Source organism: Puma concolor, chromosome D4 (assembly GCF_028749965.1).
Source record: "Puma concolor isolate L17-30 chromosome D4, mPumCon1.1.hap2, whole genome shotgun sequence".
Classification (NCBI taxonomy): Eukaryota; Metazoa; Chordata; class Mammalia; order Carnivora; family Felidae; genus Puma; species Puma concolor.
In genome coordinates, this window is record NC_141679.1 from 84,574,676 (window position 1) to 84,584,561 (window position 9,886).

Below are 9,886 nucleotides of genomic sequence, written 5' to 3' on the forward strand. Positions count from 1 at the left end.
GGGTAGCTCCAGAAGTGATGGCTTTTACTCTGTGCGACCAGGCCACAAACTGCATCCACACTGGAGACCCAAGAAGGAGGATGGGGTCAGCTTGTAAAGAACCTTGAATGCCAAGCCAAGAACCGTCTCCAATCACATTTGGAACAGAGTCATATATAAATTAATAGAGAAAAGAAAATTCTGAGACAAGTGGAATTTGTTCTGTTGCTGATGGGAGGCAGGGACAGGTTTTTGTTGTGGGCTTTATTACATTTGGTAACCATACTTCAAATAAGAGAGGACCTGGACTGGGGAGGGTCAGTGTTTCTTACTGACCTTGGCTGTGAAGGCAAAGGAAGCTGTCTCCGGTGTTCTGAGCCCGTGAAGGGGCTTTGGCTGCCGCCTTTGACTCCCCCCTAGAGATTTCTGGGCCTTGACATTTAATCTGCTGTGTCTACGGAGGAGAGAAGGGGGCCTCTGCCTCACAGGGCAGCCCTAAAAGTGAGGCTGGGGTTTTCCTGGGAATGATTTGAGTGTTCCTGAAAGCCCATGTGTTCCAAAGCATTTTCTCCCTGACAGCATTGGAGGCCACTCCGGTGACAGGAACACACAGCACCAGATAGGGTTATCAGGGAGCCTGGGTAGGAGTTAGGGAGCCCTGGGTTGGGATCGGGCTCTACCCCTTATATGCTGCATGCTTGGGCAGGGTAGGGACTGACAGAGGGGACAGATGTCAACTCCCTTTTGTGGCTGAAAACTTTCAGCTTAGTGAGGACTAAGGGCGGCTGAGGACCCAAGCAGCACCCTCCTAGAGCTAGAAGGCACCTTGACACGCATTATTCCCGATGTAACTAGGAACCCCCAAGGTTGGCACTACTTTTCCCCATTACAGGTGATGAACCTCAAGTTCAGAAACGTTAAGCAACCTGCTCAGGGTCGTGAGTCTGTCAAGTAGTAGAGTCAAGATTTGCACCAGGTCTGTTTTGTACCAAGGCCCCAAACTAACTGTTAGGAATCTTGTAACGAGTCGTGTTTTCTTTTTTGCTTTGGCCGCTGGGAACCTCAAAGTCAAATTTGAGATTACTTTTAACAATTGTACTGAGTCAACTACTTGACTCTGACTTCAGTCTAGCTTTCTGCTTTAATCTTTACCCCGATCTGTTTATTTTTTACTTTATTGTATTTTATCTATTTTTGTAAGCTGCCACAATACCTTTTGTACAACAAGGTGACATATAACTAAATAAATAAATACATGATCAAAAGCTCCGTTTGAAAGTCTTAACTAAATGCTGTGGTCTGCTTCCTTATTGTAATACAGACATTTAATAACAAAAAGAAATGCTTTCCTGGGGAAAAGAGCATTCTGAAACTGGGAAGGTGGGCCTGAAGCATCTTAGTTCCATGTTTTCCAAACTTGAGTCACTCGTGTACAGACTTTTGTGACTTTCACCATCCCCCCTTGACCATCTTCAGATGGTCTTTTATAATATAAAAGAAAGTCAGGGACCCATCATGCAAGGTGGCTGGGATGGGACACTGAAAATGAACAGCACTATTGTCTTCTGGTAGATGCTGTGCCTGTGAGCCCCAGTCCAGTAGCTCCTTGTGTAAAAAGCAAGATTAGGAAATGTCAGGGGGCATAAAGGGCAAACCAACAGCAAGTGAACATTGACCTCGATGTAATCAGAGGGATGGGACTGGAGGGAATAGATTCTCCCATCCGATTCAAAGGCACTTCACCTGGTGACTTAGATACCTCCAAGGAGCTGTCAAACCACTGATGGTGACTTGGATTTAGACCAACTTCCCCCAAACACACACACGCAGACACACAGACACACACACATATATTCAGCTAGGCCTTCCCTAGCTCGGCAGAGCTGGGCACTGTCCCTGTGGCCCCTGGCAATAACAAGGGTCCCACTCCCCACAGGACAGCCAGCCAGAAGCACGGTGCCACTCCCGCCACAGCGGGAGCTGATGGGTCATGTCCCTCTCACCCTGTAGACGCCGCTGCAGGCCGAACATGGCAGGGCTTTGGGTAATCTGGATGGTGGCCTTTCCCAGCCCCAGCCCTGCCTGTTCCCCCCACTGTCCCCATCTTCTCCGGCCCCTGTGTCAGCTGTTCCCTCTGCCTGCTACACTGGCACCTGCTCCTGGGCATTCAGGTCTCAGCTGAAATGTCACCTTCCCAGGGAAGCCATCCCTCAAGGCTGGGTCTGAAGTTGGCCCCAATCACATGCTCTCTTGTCTCTTCACTAGTGGGCACTTCTATTAGTTTACTTGCTGAGGGTCTGTCTCCCCTCACTGGGATAAGAGCTCCATGGAAGCAGAACCTGTTCCCGCCATGTCACCGGCACTCAGGAGACCCCCCAACAAGTAGCCGCAAATCACAGATCACAGTGATCTGTGTCAGAACCTTGGGCAAGTTCATACAGCGTCTGCTCAACAAGGATCCAGATATGTGGCCACTGGAGAGGTCATGCATCTTTCATTTATTTGTGCAGCATAAGTCAGGTTCCACACAGAAATCTCTGGAATGCAATCTCAGATCATTAAGGTTGGAAAGCAGATATTCCCAGGGACTCCCTCCATCCTGCAGTCGGATGAAAATGAGAAAACCCATCTTCTAAACTCTCTGCTCTGCTCCACAGCCCGGCACTTAGGCAGCCAAGAAAGCCATAGCGCCGTGGTGCTGCGCGTGACAGGCAGTCGGCTCTGGGCCCCAATTCAGGGTTCAAGGCAGCTGGGTGGCCAACAGAGGCCAGAGGCTGTAGAGTTCAGTGGGCTGGGGGGGCGCTGAACTGACTGATTTCTGACCCTCCCGGGCATGGTCGGCGGCAGCTCCTGCCAGAGGGAGCGGTGGCAAGCTTAGTGTGATTTTGTCAGCCCTAATCATGATGCCCAGCACACGGTGGGCACTCGGGAAGTGGCAGCTCCTGTTGCCCTTGTGACCAGTCAATGCCCTGCTCAGAGGGTCTGCCAGCTCTCCACGCCATGCCCCGTGGGCTATCCAGCATGACTGACACCTGTGTGCTGGCCTCAGGGGCACCCAGCTGAGCAAGTCTTATCTCTGCCCTTGAGAGCTTGCTGGGAGGCGGGGGAGCCAGAGGCAACAACCCCCACGCGGTGTGCCTGGTGCTCCAACCCCGGGCAGCCCAGAGGGGCTCCGCGTGCCTTGCTAAGGAGCGTGGGCTCCTCCTGGAGCCATGGAGGGACCAATGCCTCCCAACCCGCCTCCATGTCAAAGCAGAGCCTTCCCTGGTCACTCTAATGATGTCGTCCTCGGAGGGGACCTCTCTCTGCCCTTTCCACTTTCTCCCTGGCTGCAAGCTCTTAAAATCTCCCCCTGGCTGGCGTGGAAAGGAAGAAATAATAAAAATAGCTAACCACCCACAGGAGCTAAACATCCGAGTGTGTGCTCTGTGCTGGGGGTGGTGCTCAGTCTATACGGCACTATCTCCTTCAGTCTTTCCAGGGACCCCACAAAGTCAGTACTATGGCTGTTCGTATTTCACAAATGAGGAAACTGAGCTGCCAACTGCCACCTCACGTGTTCAAGGTCACACAGCTGGTGGTGGCCGGGCTTGTGGTGCTACCCTCTCAAAATAGGCACCGGCCTCAGCTCATTGCAGAACCACCAGGGAGTTTTAAAGGGGCCTATGCCCAGGTACCCCCACACGATATACCATAGTATCTGGGGTCGAGGACTGAGATTCAGTGTGTTTTAAAAGTTCCACAGGAGGGATGCCTGGGTGGCTCAGTGGGTTAAGCGTCCCACTCTTGATTTCGACTCAGGTCATAATCTCTCGGTTCCTGGGTTCGAGCCCTGCGTCAGGCTCTGTGCTGGCAGCATGGAGCCTGCTTGGGATTCTTTCTCTCTCTGCCCCTCCCCTGCTCTCTCTCTCAAAATAAATGAATAAAAATGTTAAAAAATAAAATAAAAGCTCCACAGGAGACGTGAGGCCCTCACCCTCCTGCCGCTCACAAAGAGCCCCCTGGGCGCAATGGGGTGGATCTGTCAGATGCCAGGTTGCACCCAAGTTAGCACCCTCTGCCCTGGCTGCCCTAGAAGAGGGAACGGAGAGAGCAGGCCTCAGCCGGGCGCATCGGCCATTTCTCCCCTCTGGGGCGGCTGCAGCTGGGGGGTGGGGTTCCAGGGCACAGAGCACAAAGGCTCCCTCTCCCCCCAGGCGGTGCCCAGACGCTGCCCCGCCTACCCAGCCCAGTCTGAACTCTGCCCACGTCTGGGACCAGCCCCTTGACCCCCCGCATTCCAGCAGGGACCCCATGAGGGAGGGACAGACAGGGCTTTCAGGATGCATGCCTGCCAGGGGGGGGATGAATTATTACCGAGAATTATCTGCCATGAGTACGGGGTGGCATTTCACGTGCCAAAGGTTGGCTGGCCCCGCCCTGGCCCTGGCTGCTTGGCTCCAGGGCCCTCATTCCGACTGTGCAAGGACAGAAACCTTATTCTCTTCCACAGCAAGAGGCCTCCGCCCCTCACCATCTGTGCTGCACCCCCTCAGCGATCCCCCTCCACCCCCACCCAGGGGCCAGAACCTTCCTTCTCCATGGCTCAGCACAGAGCGGATTAGATGAGGCTGACTCAAAAGTCAAGTTTCCCAGGTCTTTTTAAGCCAAGGATTTTTTGACAGGGAAAGTCACTGTTGCCAAGATGTCAGCCCCAACCTGTTCTGGCTTTTCTGCTTGAGGCCCTGACAGATGCAAGCAGCTGCCACAGCCGGGACAAGCTTACGTGGAAGGAGCCAGGGGTTTTGGAACGAGACGGCCCTGTTTGAATCCCGGCTCTGCCACCTACCACCTGTGGAACTTGAGCCCTCTACTTGAAGTTTCTTACCTCCGTTTCCTCATCTGTAAAATGGGGATGACAACCTTGACCTTCCAGGAATGTTGTGAGGTTGAAATAAGATCACGGATGTGGAAAAGCTCTAAGTGGGAACACAGAGGGCACACAGCAAGGCGAGGCACAATTCCGGTAAGGGGCCTCAAAGACTGACTTAGGGCATCACTTTGGTCGTACTTCCTGAGCCTCAGGTTGGGGCAGACCCAAAGTAGCAACTATAAGCATATTCTCAAAACTGAGGACTTCTCCTTGCCTTATATAACAGAGCCCAGAGGGCAGATTTCTTTCATCCAGTGTGCCTTCTCAGATTGATTGGTAATGGCTGTCTGTGGGAGCAGCCCACCTAGGCTGTGTAAGGGAGAACACCGAGTGATTAGCAATGTCTGCCATGAGAATGAAAAGTTAGGGTGGTGTTATGTATGCTACATCTTACCATTCCTCTTACAGAGCAAGGTCTAAAAATACTTCTTGCTCTAGTTTTTGCCCAGATTTGTGTGGCGGCCTCCACACTGATCTTTCTGCTTCTTGTCTTTTCCCACTCTCTGATCTTCAACTTCAGCTGCTGGAGTGAATCTCCTAAGATGAAAATCTATCACTGATCCGTGGCTCTTCCTATTGCTCTGAAGATCAAACCACACTCCAGGATTGACATTCAAGGCCTCCACTGGCCTCCCTAGTCTCTTCCATGGCCACTCATTTCCAAACACACCCACCTTCAGCTTCATCAATCTGAGCATCTTTAAGAGCCGAAGCACGAGGATTCAAGGCAGCTTGCAAAGTCAAATTGAAAACCAAAACCAAATCAAGATCAGAGGAGCAGCCCAGAGACCTCTCAGCCTTTGCCACCAGTGAGTTTAACAAACCAGAGGGGACTGGTAAACTTCCAATGACCCCTGCAGCGCAGTTTACCAAGGCTGTCATCCTGCTCCCCCCTGACCGCGCTGATGGGATTAGTCATGAGTGGCCCCTGCTCTCTCTCCTGATTGCCCCTTCCAAGACAATTCCCTCATCAACAAGACACAGGATGGAGGCTTTCAGGCACTGCTGTGTCCAAAGTTTTCTTGTCCGGGGTCCAGACACGTATAAGAGTCCCTGCCCGCCCCCCCCAGACGCCCATGGGGTTCCTCTCCATACCTTCTCAGTCTTAATTCTTGCTATTCCCCTAAAGGCAATCAGATAATTCAATCTTTCAATTTCACAACCTTTACCCTGAGCACCTGCTCTGGCCAGGCTCAGGGATGAGCACTGGGGACTCAGAGATTGCACAGTAATTGCACAATCCAGAGAATGCCCAGTCATTCAGTGGATATTGTTAATTAACCTGACCGGAAGGGTTGATACTCCGGAAGTGCAACCTATGTTGCATGGCTGGGGGAAGGAGGACCTCATAAACAAATCACAGTTCGCTTTTGAGACTGGGACGTTTACTGAAATCATTGAACAAGGGTTTAGGCTTGCTGAAGAGGCAACCACACGAATAAGTGTCTTGAGGGAAAATACCTTCTTTAAAGAAAAGAATCCAAACAGGCTTTTTCTTTCTTTTTTTCTATTCAACTTTTTACTTTGAAATAATGTCAAAGTTCTAAGTTACAAGACTAGCACAAGGGATTTGCACATACTCTTGCCCTAGGTTCGCTGATTGTTCACATTCGTGACTATTACTTTATCATTCTCTCTCTCTAGGTATATCTTTTTTCTGACCCATTGAGGGTAAGTTGCAGATATGATGCCCCTTTCCTCCTAAATAGTTTAGTGTGTATTTCCTGACAACATAGGCATGCACATAACCACAGTGCAATTAGCAAAATCAGGACATTTAGCCTTGACATAACATGATATCTAATCTACAGGTCTTATGCAAATTTGGCTAACCTTCCCAATGATGCCATTTCAGGGCAATTTGTTTTCTGGTTCATGATCCAATCCAGAATAATAGATCACATCTAATCATCACGTCTCTTTGGTCTCCTCCAACCTGGGAACAGTCCCTCAGCCTTTTTGCCTTTCATGACATTGCCATTTTTGAGGAGTACAGGTCATTTATTCTATGGAATATTCCTCACTTTTCATTTGTTGGATATTTCTTCATGATTAGATCAGGCTATGCATTTGGGGCAGGGATATCACAGAAATGATAATTGTCTTTCTCAGTGCATCCTATTTTTTTTTTAATTTTTTTTAGCGTTTTATTTATTTTTGAGACAGAGAGAGACAGAGCATGAACAGGGGAGGGTCAGCGAGAGGGAGACGCAGAATCTGAAACAGGCTCCAGGCTCTGAGCTGTCAGCACAGAGCCCGACGCGGGGCTCGAACTCACGGACCGCGAGATCATGACCTGAGCCAAAGTCGGCCGCTTAACGGACTGAGCCACCCAGGCGCCCCTCAGTGTATCCTATTAAGAAGCACTTGCCGGGGTGCCTGGCTGGCTCAGTTGGTAAAGCATGTGACTCTTGATCTCCAGGTTGTGAGTTCGAGCCCAATGTCAGGTGTGGAGATTACTTAAAAAAATAACATCTTAAAAAAAAAAAAGCAAAGAAAAGAAAAAGGGGCACTTGATGTCAAGTTGCCCCATTACTGGTGATAGTTATTTTGGTCACTTGGTTAAAGCATGTGGCTCCCAGTTATATCTCCTATACAATTACTATTTTCTCTTTATAGTTCATAAATAATTTCTAGGGGAGTACTTTAAGACTATATGGATATTTGGGGCACCTGGGTGGCTCAGTTGGTTGAGTGACTGACTTCGGCTCATGTCACGATCTCGCGATTCGTGCATTCGAGCCCTGCATCGGGCTCTGTGCTGACAGCTCAGAGCCTAGGGCCTGCTTCAGATTCTGTGTGTGTGTCTCTCTCTGCTCCTCCCCCGCTCACACTCTGTGTCTCTCTCTCAAAAATGAATAAACATAAAAAGAAAATTTAAAGACTATACAGATATCTTACTTCTCGTCAACTTTCATCCTTGTTTCAATCTTGATGATTCCTATCTATACCAATTATTACTCTGATGACTGCAAAATTGTGACTTAAAATTTCTATTGTTTTTAGCATTCTACCGTAAAGAAGAGCTTTTAGTACATGTGCATATATTATATGGATGACGGACCCATGAACTCGGATCTTATTCAATGAGTTATAATTCATTACTATCATTATTTACTTGATAACCTAACTGTTCCAGATTTGGCCAGGGAGAGCTCATGCAAGCTGGCTGCTATGGCCTTTTGCTGTGTCTCTCCTATTCATCGAGTACTTGCTTACTTTCGAGGCCAAAAAGATGCTCCAGGCTCATCTTATACTCTTGCTGGCCTAGCCCAGAAACCAGCCACTTTGGTGGCTCAGTCAGTTAAGCATCCAATCTCTGCTCAGGTCATGATCTTGCAATTTGTGAGTTCGAGCCCCGCATCAGGCTCTGCGCTGACAGTGAGGAGCCTGCTTTGGATCCTCTGCCTCCCTCTCTCTGCCCCTCCCCTGCTCGTGCTCTTACTCTCTCTCTCTCAAAAATAAATAAATAAATGTTAAAAAAAATTAAAAAAAAAAAAAGAAATCAGCCATTTCTCCATGGAGCCCTGGTTCCTCCAGTAGAGGATGGTATTTAGAAGCAAGGAGCTGGGCACTAGGTGCACTCATGTTTCTAGGTCCTCTCAATGGACAGGACTAGGAAGTAGACGCATACCGAAATACAAATCCAAGAGTTCATACTGCACCTCCAGTCCTTCCTGGCCTTCCCCGGGCCATACTTGTGTCCCTTCCATATCAGTGAGAAACCTGGCTCTCAATAGCCTCAGTGTATTTCATCTTTTACTCAATCCTCCAATACACACGGATTAGAATTGCTAATCCATGCCACTATGAAAAACAAGCCTATTAGGTAGAGTTTTCAATATTTATTTGCAATTTTGTAATTTTTTTTTTAAGTAAACTCCATGCCCAATGTGGGACTTGAACTCACAACCCTGAGATGAAGAGTTGCATGCTCTAGGGGCGCCTGGGTGGCTCAGTCCATTAAGTGTCTGACTTCAGCTCAGGTCATGATCTCGCGGTCTGTGAGTTCGAGCCCTGCGTCGGGCTCTGTGCTGCTGACTCAGAGCCTGGAGCCTGCTTCGGATTCTGTGTCTCCCTCTCTCTCTGCCCCTCCCCCGCTCGTGCTCTGTTTCTCTCTCTCTCTATCTCAAAAAATAAACAAACATTAAAAAAAAAAAAAAAAGAGTTGTATGCTCTACGAACTGAGCCTGCCGGGCACCCCTTAATCTTTTTTTTTCTTCACGAATTTGTGTGTCACCCTTGCTCAGGGGCCATGCTGATCTTCTCTGTGTCGTCCACTTTTAGTATATGTGCTCTCGAAACAAGCACACAACTCTTTTTATCTTCAGACTGAGAGTATAGATTGAAGTTCTATATTCAACTTACCCAGGGGCCTCCTGGGTGGCTTAGTCGGTTGAGCATCCGACTCTTGGTTTTGGCTCAGGTCATGACCCAAAGGTCATGGGATAGAGCCTGGCGTCAGGCACCATGGAGCCTGCTTCAGATTCTCTCTCCCTCTCCCCTGCTCACACACTCTGTCTCTCTCTATCTCTCTCTCAAAAAAAAGTTTTTTTTCACTCGGGTTAGTTCTCCCCCCGCCCCCGCCCCCTTCAGTGTGGTTTGTTATTCATTTGAAATGCAATGCAATCATTTATAAATATAGAGCTGTTTCATTAGAGATTATTTCTTTCCATGGCTTGTTTTAGTTCCCTTATAAATAACACATTAAAAAAAGTAACACATAACTAAACTTTCTTCTTCTGCTTTTTCACTTGTCTTCTTGCTGTTTTTGCTTTAATAAAGGAAATTAACCCATTTACAGGTATAGTGAAAGGCTAATATGTCTGGTCTTTTCCCCTGACATTTTGTTTGTGTCTTTTATTTGTTTACCTCTTTCATACGAATGGGAGAGTTTAGCAGCCCTGTCTCTCTGCCTGCGCCCAGCATCTGGTCTGGCACATGGTAATGCTCAGCAAACAGTTGTGGAATGCAGACTGAGAGCTCAGCAAGTGG

The 9,886-nt window shown here is 48.7% G+C and overlaps 1 non-coding gene across 1 annotated transcript; it reads right to left on the minus strand.

The window, feature by feature from the left end:
• Window positions 1–9,096: 9,096 nt before the first annotated feature.
• On the minus strand, window positions 9,097–9,202 carry LOC112851661 (U6 spliceosomal RNA). The gene has a single exon (XR_003222800.1). It is a non-coding gene; the product is annotated as a U6 spliceosomal RNA (small nuclear RNA).
• Between the last annotated feature and the right edge of the window lie 684 nt (window positions 9,203–9,886).